This window comes from Pleurodeles waltl, chromosome 12 (genome assembly GCF_031143425.1).
Source record: "Pleurodeles waltl isolate 20211129_DDA chromosome 12, aPleWal1.hap1.20221129, whole genome shotgun sequence".
Lineage (NCBI taxonomy): Eukaryota > Metazoa > Chordata > Amphibia > Caudata > Salamandridae > Pleurodeles > Pleurodeles waltl.
Window position 1 is genome coordinate 309108765 of NC_090451.1, and position 12198 is coordinate 309120962.

Here is a 12198-nt window from a genome sequence, read left to right on the forward strand (position 1 = left end):
AATTATTTGACATAAATCAATAATTACCTTATTTTCTTTGTTTGTTTGTTTCTTTTTAATTTACTTCCACTACACTCCAAAATGGCTGTCATTTCTGACTTCCCTCATTTTGCTTCCCCCCCCTCTTCTATGTCCATGCCCAAGTAGCCCTTTAAAATGGCTCATCAATATGGCCGACGCTCCCTTACTCGTCTCCAAGCCGGCACTTTCTTCAGCATGTACTCCGAGATTTGAGACTTATCATGATCTCACATAACTGCCACTTTTCTTCCTTGTGACTACCAAAGAGTAACTCATAACCATATTTCTGAAGCATATTCTATCTTCTGTCTACATACATTTGGTACTTTCCGGACCATGATTTTGCTTTGAGCCTTGAAAAAGTCACTTGTAGTGACGAAACACGTGTTGGCTTGCTTATGCAAAGATGTTCATTCAACTGATTACGATGGCTGTGGTTAAGGAACGTTGATCACTTGATGGACCTATGCTGATGCCTTCTAATAAAGGATACTTTCGCAACTGTTTTCAACTGAAAGACTGATTTATATGTGGACTTTCTGAGTGCTGGGGGGTCTGTTATTAACTTTGTTGAAGTGTGTGTTTTGAACACCAAAATATGCTCTAGGGGAGTGGAGTGTACTCAACCGTATTGCACCTACATTTGTTTATCTAAAACGCCACTTTCATACTGTCACCCCATTTGGGAAGTGCAGCTTACTTGCCACCACTACCCAGCTTGCTTTGTATATAAGAACCAGAACATGGCTGTCTTTTTGAGATATATCATTCATTTGAATTGATTATACCTACAGCTGTTAAAGATTGCTGCAGCTCCAAATTTGTGAATACGCTGATATCCTGCAAAATGTGATTGATCTTAGACGTTCATACTGAATGCTATATTAGGAGCTCAAGTTCAATGGTTGGATTGACCATATGTCATAATTTTGGACAGGCAGGCAAGGTTTCTTTAGTATAAAGGGAGCACAAGTTGATTTATAACAGACATTTTTACTAACATTGAATGCATTTATTTGATTAATACAAGGTTACACAGTTATGGTATAATGGAATGTGAATAATTGTGTTTGTTCATTGAAAGGTTTTCTGAATTATTTGTGATACAGAGTAAGATGAATACCTGAATATGTTATTTTCTTTTGTTCTTTATCATTAAATGACCTCCTGATGAAGGACCAGCTACCCACAACACATTGAGGATTTTTTCTTTTATGCTTACCTGAAGACCTATGAGATAGCGTCATAATAAATTTAAAGATATTTCTAAAAAATGGTGGAGTGAATAGAATGAATAAACAAAACTTCAGCCAAAACTTATTTCTTCTTAAATGTTATTATTTAAGAATAATTTGCAATCAATACATGACTCGATTAACAAATCGTTAATATAAAAAAGAAGCCAGATTGGGACAACAAGAAGGGTGAGGAAAGACACTACACCAGAATTGCCATAGGGCATTCAAGGTAATTTTGGCAGACACCCTGGATCAGTGGGTGATTCCCTATCAGCACCTAAATGACTTGTTTGTTTTTTGAATTATCAAGGGAGTGCACCAATAAAATTACCATAATATAGTATGTCATAAAGACCATAAGGCCGACTCCATTTTAAATAGGCAGAGGCTCCATTTTCTGTTTTTCTGCAGAATCATCAACATGGCCACCTTTGACACCAATGTTGTTAGTTCCTTTCTTTCCAAGAACTGTGAAGGTGTCAAGTCATTTAGATATAGACATCAACAAATACCTGATGCAATACCAGTCCAGAACAAGTGCCAAGTTATCCTAATTTCAAAATCAAACCAAAAACAATAGTCAAAATACTGTAGTCTGATTTGTTGTACTTTTAGCTTATATGTTTAAAGGAATACATCTTGATGCTTATTGGTCATATCAAACATTCCTAAGGTGACATGACAAATTCCATCTAATATCAGATACAATAAAAAAACAGGAATGCCACTTGACCACTTGCTAGGACAGAAACTTCATCCAGGTCACAGACACAGATTGCAGATCTAGATGACCAGCACCTGATTCCATCTCAAGTGAAGAAGCCTCCTCCAAGACTCCGAGGCTCTGTGAGCATTCTATTCTGGCTTCTAAAACAGATGCCAGGATTGTGTTCTCACACAGACGAAATCCCCTAGCTCTTGGTCTTGTTCTTGAAATACCTGTCAAGCAATTCCAAACAAGCAACAAACCCTGTTGTCCATCATAGCACTTTAATTGTGATGTTACAATTTTTCTATGTTTTTACAGTTATTGAAAAGCTTAGCTGCTTGTATTTTCTGTGATATTACCGATATTGTGTGCACTAGATCCCAGCATTTAAAATAACTTTCCAAAATAAATATGCTGAAATGCATGTTGTGTTTCTAGTGGTCTTGAGTGTGTAAATCATTAACGAATGATCGCTTGGATTACCACTCCAATATGTATCTGTTGGGGTTCTGCAGGGCTACAATAACCTGTCTTTTATATTCAGTGCTGATGCATTTAACTAAGCTCACTAGTATCACGCGTTGGTGTGACAAAAAACCATGTAGACCTGAGTTTACACAAAAGGGGTACATGTATTTGGATTTCTGTATGCCAGGACCAGAACTTATTAAAATGGGGAGGGAGACTGTGCAGCCCCCTTCCTGGGCCTTCAGGCCCACAGGGCACCCTATCCCCAGGGCTGTATCTTATTTAAAAGGGGAGAGGACAGTGTAGCCCCCTTCCCCATGCCTTCTGGGGCCCCGGGGACCCAATCCCCCAGGGCCTCTCTTTCTTATACGTGGGCTCCCCGGTGCCCACCCTGGGTACCTACAAACAACATGTCAGGGGCTACAGGGCAAACCCATTGGCCCACCCTGGCACAGCCAGCTACCCCTATAGTGCATGAGCTGGGCGACAACAATATGTGTTCTGTTTCCCTGCCCCTTCGGTCAGGGAATCTGAACAGAACTCTCCTACCAGCTGCCGTGAACATTTTAAAATCTCCCGCCGAGTGTGAGCAGACTTGCTTGTTTGTTCCTGTCTGATGGCAGATTTAAAAATGCTCCCACCAGGCAGGATCACACATATGTTTCACTGCTGTGCTGGTGGGGGCAGAAAAAACGACTGTGTATTGGGGGTTGTCTTCCCGGCACACAGTAACAGAGCTGGCCATGGTGGAGGGAGCAGCTATTTATGTTTGCTGCCTCCGGGCGGGAGCAATATGTTCTCTATTTCCCTGTCCGCAAGAGTGCAGGCAAGGAAACAGAACAGAAGTCTGCACCTAGCCATCAGCAGCAATTTTAAATCTCCTGGTGGGTTGGAGCAGACTTGCACGTTTGCTCCCATCTGGCGGAAGATTTACAGAATCACTAAAGAGTATGATTGGGGCTATATTGTTGGATTGACTTCAGGACATGCTAGGGTGGGCACCCTTACAGGCTCCTTTCTTAAGTTCGAAGATGATTACTTGACAGAAGAATATTTGGATGAGATTGAGTCCCCCGTAGCGAAAGCATTATATATGAAATTTCAGTATAGAGACCTTGGCACTCTGTTCAGTCATGGTAAAATGGCTGTGTGCACCAAAGAGTCTGATTGTTTTTGTCCTTTCTTTCTCCAGGTGGTTGAAACCATAGAACACATAGGTGGTCATTCTGACCTCGGCGGTAAAAGGCGCCTACCGCCGGTCAGAAATCCTCCATAATCCCGCAGCGGTCGCGGAAACCCGCCACGGTCATTCTGACCCGCAGAAGGCAAACCTCCGAAAATCCGACCGCCACAACAGACCGCCAGACCAGCGGTCGGCGGAAAGGTGGAGGTGACAAAACCTCCACCGTCACGCCAACAGAAATACGCCCATGCCATTACGACCCACGAATCCACGCGGCGGTCATTCAAACGCGGTATTCCATTGGCGGGACACACCGCCGCGGTCAGAATACACACAAACGAACAAAACTCTGCCACATTGGACGATTTGAATCCCACACACCTGATACACATACACACACCACTCCCACACACACAATACAATATAAAACACACACCCACATCACCCACAAACCCCTACGCTAAAAAATTCGTTACGAAGGCAAGAGCGAGACACCAGCATCCAAAAAATAACAGCCACAGCCACTCAACACCATCACCCACACACTATCCACACACAAAACAACACACACCACCACACTCAACTCACTTAAATACACATACTCCACCCCACACATCATACACACCACCCCATGGCACCCCAAAGACAACCCCGCTTCACAGACGAAGAACTCAGGGTCATGGTGGAGGAAATCGTTCGGGTAGAGCCCCAGCTGTTCGGCACACAGATACAATACACCAGCATTGCCCGGAGGACGGAGCTATGGCAGAGGATTGTCGACAGGGTGAACGCAGTGGGACAGCACCCCAGAAATCGGGAAGACATCAGGAAGCGATGGAACGACCTACGGGGGAAGGTGCGTTCCATGGTATCCAGGCACAACATCGCCGTGCAGAAGACTGGCGGAGGACCCCCACCTCAACCCCCACAATTCACATCATGGGAGGAGGAAGTCTTGAACATCCTGCATCCTGACGGCCTCGCAGGAGTCGGCGGAGGAATGGATACTGGTAAGTTGAAGCTTCAATACTGCTTCCCCCCCACCTGCATGCCAAATCAGACCCCAACCCTCACCCCCATCCTCGAACCCCACCCTCACCCCCATCCTCACCCCCACCCTCACCCCCACCACCATCCTCACCCCCACCCCCAGCACACCTATTCCCCGCCAATGTCTCACCATCACAACCCACACATCCCAAAACCTAGGCCTGCATGCGTCCACTAAGCATGGACACCCATCACCAAAGCATGCCCAATGCATATACACATCCCCCCCACAAGCCACCCTCACCAAAGCCCCCACACACGAATGCCAGCACTTGGGGACACGAGAACCCACAGATACACCCATATGCCACACATTGAAACTATAACCATACCTCTATACCCCTGCAGGACCCGACCGTCAACACACCGCGGCGGAGGGGCCAGAATTATCAACACCCCCCACCCAAGAGGCCGTCAGCGATGACAGCAGCTCTGTCGACCTGGACACCGATGACCAGCCCGGACCATCGGGGACCTCTGGACAGTCGGTTCCCCTCACACAGGCCCAGGCCACTACAGACCCTAACCCCTCTGGGAACACCAGCACAGCTCCCACCCAGCGGGCCCATGCCTCTGTCTCCAGGGCGCGTCAATCTGCGGTGTGTCTACCACTACAGGGCACCCAGGATAACCCACCACCCCAACAACAACAGGGACCTGGGGGCAGTGGTAGTGGGCACACCGGCCAGGGGGCAGAGGCCCAGGGAAACAGGGGAACTCGGAGGGCAGATGTGCGACAGGGGGGGGAGGAGAGGCCCAGGGAACCCACTCTCCACGAGGTCCTCACCACCATCATGGGAGCATACAACCGCTCCCAGGAGACGATGGCGATGGTACTGGCCCGGTTCCAGGAGATCCAGGCACTGCAGGAGGAACACTATCGGGGGTACAGGGAGGACATCAGAGCCATCAACACCACCCTGGTTACCATGGTAGGGCTGCTGCAGGACCTCGTAAACACCAGGGCGGACACTGAACAACACCCAAGGGCCCCTGCCACTAGCCTGGACCAAGAACAGCCAACCACCTCCGCCGGCGCTAGTGGACAGGAGGCCCCCGCACAGCAGCAGCCCACCAGACCCCCACCTCCTGCAGGAGAAGAACCACCCCGCAAGAAGGCCCTGAGATCTCGCAAGAAGACAGAGTAGGATGTCAAGACCCCCGCCAGCAATGGATACCACCTGATGTCATCCCACTGTCCCACATTGTCACCCTGTCCATCCTTGAACTGCCCATGCTCCATCTCTCCACAGGCCTCTGGACAATGCACCTGTGTGACTGTTACTCTGGACTCTGCCATGGACATTCCTTCACCATAGCCCCCACCCACTTGAAACCACCCATCCCATTTTGAGCACTTCAATAAACACCTATTTTGCACCAAAATATCTGGAGTCTGGCTGTGATTTCAATAGATTGTAATTGACATGACAGTGCAAATATGTCCTTGTACATGGTGAAGTCAACAAACAGCTGCCACAAAGCTGTAGTCCATGGGGAAACGAAGCACAGGACTCGTAGTGGGGACCCCAGATCTGAAATAGGGAGGGAAAAGCCACAACTCAGTCATCATACACTGGGGCAAATAGACAGGCAGCAGAGATGCTGGAGAGTAGTTAACATTTACTAAATTATCTTTGAAATGTTACCTGTGTCCTATTGGAAGTACTGTTCAATGATTCTGTCCCTGTTGTCTGTTTCAGCCCCGTCGTCTTCCTCCTCGTCACTCTCCTCAGGTTCCACCGCTGCCACAACACCACCGTCTCGACCATCCTCCTGCAGGAAAGGCACCTGGCGGCGCAAAGCCAGGTTGTGAAGCATGCAGCAGGCCACGATGATGTGACACACCTTCTTAGGTGAGTACATTAGGGATCCACCTGTCATATGCAGGCACCTAAACCTGGCCTTTAGGAGGCCAAAGGTGCGTTCGATCACCCTCCTAGTACGCCCATGGGCCTCATTGTACCGTCCCTCTGCCCTGGTCCGGGGATTCCTTACTGGGGTCAGTAGCCACGACAGGTTGGGGTACCCAGAGTCCCCCACTAGCCATACACGGTGTCTCTGTAGCTGTTCCATCACGTAAGGGATGCTGCTATTCCTTAGGATGTAGGCGTCATGCACTGACCCTGGGAATTTGGCATTTACATGCGAGATGTACTGGTCAGCCAAACACACCACCTGGATGTTCATTGAATGGTAATTTTTTCTGTTCCTGTACACCTGCTCCCTGTCTCTTGGGGGAACCAAAGCCACATGGGTCCCATCAATGGCACCAATTACGTTGGGAATATGTCCAAGGGTGTAGAAATCACCCTTCACTGTAGCCAATTCGCCCACCTCAGGGAAAATGATGTAGCTCCTCACGGATTTCATCAGGGCAGACAACACTCTGGATAACACCTTCGAAAACATGGGCTGAGACATCCCAGAAGCAATTCCCACGGTTGTCTGAAATGACCCACTTGCCAAGAAATGGAGTACTGACATGACCTGCACCAGAGGGGGAATCCCTGTGGGTTGGCGGATGGGGGACATCAGGTCAGGCTCCAGCTGGGCACACAGTTCATGGATAGTGGCACGGTTAAGACGGTAGGTCAGGATAATGTGGCGTTCTTCCATTGTCGATAGGTCCACCAGCGGTCGGTACACGGGAGGATTCATCCGTCTCCTCGCCCAACCCAGCGGACGGTGCCTAGGAAGGACAACATGGAGCACACAGTCAAGCAACCCACAGGTACGTACTCACAGCTAGCACAGTATACGATTCTCTATGCAGTGAATGGCGTGTCTGAGTGGCTATGCAAGGCCTAGGCCTGTGTGACGCAGTTGAAATTGAGCCATGTGGGCCCTGGAAATGGCGGCTGCCTGACCTGTGAAGTGTGACAATGGGATGTGAGGTCAATGCGCTGGCGTGGCACACCGCGGCGGGCGAAGACCGCGGCGCAAAGCCGCATTGGTTAACATTGAAGCCTATGGGTTTCAGGAGCCAATGGCGAAGGGCGCCGGCGGTGGCGGGACGCACCGCCGCGGTACGCACCGCCGCGGACGTCACCGCCATTTTCTATCTACTTATCCACTTGCGACTTGAACTTTCACAGGAGAGGACCTATGCTGCAAGTGTTGCTGTGACCTCGGTCTGGAAGGGACAATGGCTGCTGCACCTGGGGAAAGGGCCCCTGCCTTCACTGGAGAGGAGTTGGAGAAACTCGTGGATGGGGTCCTCCCCCAGTATGCGCTACTCTACGGTCCTCCAGACCAACAAGTGAGTTTAATTCAATCTGGATTTGGGGACACTGGCTGGCTTGGGGGCCTGGCGGGGGGCCTGGCGGGGATGGGGGGCATGTTGGGCCTGGCGGGGGGCATGGCGGGGATGGGGGGCATGTTGGGCCTGGCGGGGGGCATGGCGGGGGGCCTGGCGGGGATGGGGGGCATGTTGGGCCTGGCGGGGGGCCTGGCGGGGATGGGGGGCATGTTGGGCCTGGCGGGGGGCATGGCGGGGATGGGGGGCATGTTGGGCCTGGCGGGGGGCATGGCGGGGGGCCTGGCGGGGATGGGGGGCATGTTGGGCCTGGCGGGGGGCATGGCGGGGATGGGGGGCATGTTGGGCCTGGCGGGGGGCATGGCGGGGGGCATGGCGGGGGGCATGGCGGGGATGGGGGGCATGTTGGGCCTGGCGGGGGGCATGGCGGGGGGCCTGGCGGGGATGGGGGGCATGTTGGGCCTGGCGGGGGGCATGGCGGGGATGGGGGGCATGTTGGGCCTGGCGGGGGGCATGGCGGGGGGCCTGGCGGGGATGGGGGGCATGTTGGGCCTGGCGGGGGGCATGGCGGGGATGGGGGGCATGTTGGGCCTGGCGGGGGGCATGGCGGGGGGCCTGGCGGGGATGGGGGGCATGTTGGGCATGGCGGGGGGCCTGGCGGGGATGGGGGGCGTTGGGCCACTGGAAAGGAAAATGCTGACAAACTTGAACGTGGTATTTCTCCCTCCCTGTACGTGTCACATAGGTCCGCGCCCATGAGAAGATCGGGATTTGGCGTGCCATCGCCAAGGAAGTCCGGACCCTGGGGGTCCACCATCGACGGGGCACCCACTGCCGCAAGAGGTGGGAGGACATCCGCCGCGGGACCAAGAAGACCGCCGAGTCTCTGCTGGGGATGGCCTCCCAACGTAGGCGGGGTGCCTGCCGTCAACTGAGCCCCCTGATGTTCCGGATCCTGGCGGTGGCCTACCCTGATTTGGATGGGCGCGTGAGGGCAGCACAGCAGACACAAGGGGGTGAGTACAAGCATTATCTACTCTGTTGTCGCGCAGTGGAGGTGTCTGGGTGGGGGAGGAGGGCTGGGGGTCCCCCTAGGCCAGGGCGATATCTGTAGGCTGGGCACCCCCGTAAGCCCCTGTGTCCCCAGCCACCACCCTCAGTAGTTTGTCAGTACAGCCATCCCTGGGCCGTGTCATCCATGGGTGCAGTTGTCAACTCTAGGCGTGTAGGGCATGTTCCACGGAATGCGTAGCGGACCCCAAGTGCGCAACTTAGTGCAGGGGGCATCTGTGTCTGTCATGTCCGCTAACTGTACCGGAGATCCATGTACTCAATATCCCTTTATTTCTCTCTCCCCCCCCTTTTTGTTTGTCTTTCTGTGCTTGTGTGCATCAGCATCATCAGGCGGAGGAGAAGTGGCATCCGGGCAGGAGGGAGCTGCATCTCACATGGCCCAGGAGGGCCATGCCACAGAGTCAGACTGGACCAGTGAGACGGAGGGCGAGGGGAGCTCCACGACGGGGACGACTGGACCCTGCAGCGACACGGACACGTCCTCGGAAGGGGGCTCCCTTGCGGGGGTGGCACCATCCGTGCCCCCCGCCATTACAGGTACAGCCGCCACCCAGCGCACCATCTCCGCCCTCCCAGCAGCCCCTCAGCGTTCGCCCCGTGCCCGCTCTGCCAGGAAGCCGGGCATCTCCTTCGCCCCAGGCACCTCAGGCCCTGCCCCTGTTACCCCCGCTGCCCTCAGTGAGGAGGTCATTGACCTCCTCCGAACGCTCATTGTTGGGCAGACTACCCTTTTGAATGCCATCCAGGGGGTGGAGAGGGAGGTTCATCGCAGCAATGCGTACCTGGAGGGCATTCATTCGGGTCAGGCTGCCCATCAGCGATCGTTCCAGGCTCTGGCCTCAGCACTGACGGCAGCCATTGTCCCTGTCTCCTGCCTGCCTCTACTAACTCCCTCCTCCCAGTCTCCTGTTCCTCTGCCTGTCCCACCCACACCATCAGACCAGCCTGCACACACCTCAACACCCAAGAGAAGCTCATCCAAACATAAGCACCACAGATCACGCAGACATTCACACACGCAACATTCCGATGCAGACATGCCAACAGTCACTACCACCTCTGTGACCCCACCTCCTCGTCTCCCTCCTCCCTCCCTGTGACGTCTACACTCACACCTCCATTCACCTCACCATCAGCCAGTGTTTCCATCACCAGCACACCCTCCACTCCAGTCCGCACACGTGCAGTCACCACCCCCACTGCCATTTACACGTCCCCTGTGTCCTCTCCCACTGTGTCTGTCACCCCCTCTTCCACACCACACAAACGCAGCCACCCACCCACCCAACAGCCATCCACCTCACGACAGCCTATCCCTCCTGCACCTGCACCCAAAGACAGCAAACGTGACTCACCTACAACCACATCCTCTCCCTCCACTCCCATTCCCACTGTACCTACCACTCTCCATTGTCCCAAGAAGCTCTTCCTCGCCACTACTAACTTCTTTCCTGACCCTGAGCCCCCCCTCCTTCTCGTCGGGGTAAGAAGAGCACCTCAGCCACCACCAGCCCTGCAGCCCCCTTGACAAGGGTGCAGGGGTATTGGAGCCCGCCAGCCCGCATGTCTGGATCTTCGCCCAGCAGCAAGGGGACAGCCAGCCCACCCCCTGGGAAGAGGAGCAGAAGGCGGAAGGGGCGCCGCAGGAGCCCGCCTTCTACATCCCCCCCGGACACCACCCAGAGACAGTCACCAGCCACAGCTCCAAAGGGAGGAAAGGGCCACAGGCCCACGACTAAGGAGGGCAAGGGCAGCAAGTCGGAGAGGTCAGGCAGCAGGCCTGCTGCCCAGGAGGAGCCCACAACCCCCATAGCCGCTGCCCCGGGAGGAACCGGCACAGCTGCCCCGGGAGAGCCCACCACCCCCATAGCCGCTGCCCAGGGAGGACCCAGCCCAGCTGGCCAGGAGGGCCCCACCACCCACAGCCCAGGTGGGCATTGAAGGAGCACCATCCCCGCTGCCCAGGAGGGCACCACCAGGCAATGAGCAGTTGGCCATAGACCGGCCGCCGTCTCCAGAACCGCTGAACTGGGCCCCGCCGTCTCAAGCACCGCTGAACTGGGCCCCGCCGTCTCAAGCACCGCTCCGCTGGGCCCCGCCGTCTCAAGCACCGCTGAACTGGGCCCCGCCGTCTCAAGCACCGCTGAACTGGGCCCCGCCGTCTCAAGAACCGCTCCGCTGGGCCCCGCCGTCTCAAGCACCGCTGAACTGGGCCCTTCAAGGCAAGGAGCGCTGAACTGGGCCCCGCCGTCTCAAGCACCGCTCCGCTGGGCCCCGCCGTCTCAAGCACCGCTGAACTGGGCCCCGCCGTCTCAAGAACCGCTCCGCTGGGCCCCGCCGTCTCAAGCACCGCTGAACTGGGCCCCGCCATCTCAAGAACCGCTCCGCTGGGCCCCGCCGTCTCCAGCACCGCTGAACTGGGCCCCGCCGTCTCAAGCACCGCTCCGCTGGGCCCCGCCGTCTCAAGCACCGCTGAACTGGGCCCCGCCGTCTCAAGCACCGCTCTGCTGGGCCCCGCCGTTTCAAGAACCGCTCCGCTGGGCCCCGCCGTCTCAAGCACCGCTGAACTGGGCCCCGCCGTCTCAAGCACCGCTCCGCTGGGCCCCGCCGTCTCAAGAACCGCTCCGCTGGGCCCCGCCGTCTCAAGCACCGCTGAACTGGGCCCTTCAAGGCAAGGAGCGCTGAACTGGGCCCCGCCGTCTCAGGAACCGCTGAACTGGGCCCTTCAAGGCAAGAACCGCTGGCCCTTTGGCAGACGTGGCAGGGCAGGATCTATCTCGGGCAGGGCTGCAGGATGTCCTCTGGCCAACTTGCCTCCTCCAGTGGCAGTGGGGTCTGTTATGGACTGTATGGACTGTGGCTTTGCTCTCCCCAGGATGGCCCAGTGGGCAGGCCACCCACTGTATGGACTGTATGGACTGTGGCTTTGCTCTCCCCAGGATGGCCCAGTGGGCAGGCCACCCACTGTATGGACTGTATGGACTGTGGCTTTGCTCTCCCCAGGATGGCCCAGTGGGCAGGCCACCCACTGTATGGACTGTATGGACTGTGGCTTTGCTCTCTCCAGGATGGCCCAGTGGGCAGGCCACCCACTGTATGGACTGTATGGACTGTGGCTTTGCTCTCCCCAGGATGGCCCAGTGGGCAGGCCACCCACTGTATGGACTGTATGGACTGTGGCTTTGCTCTCCCCAGG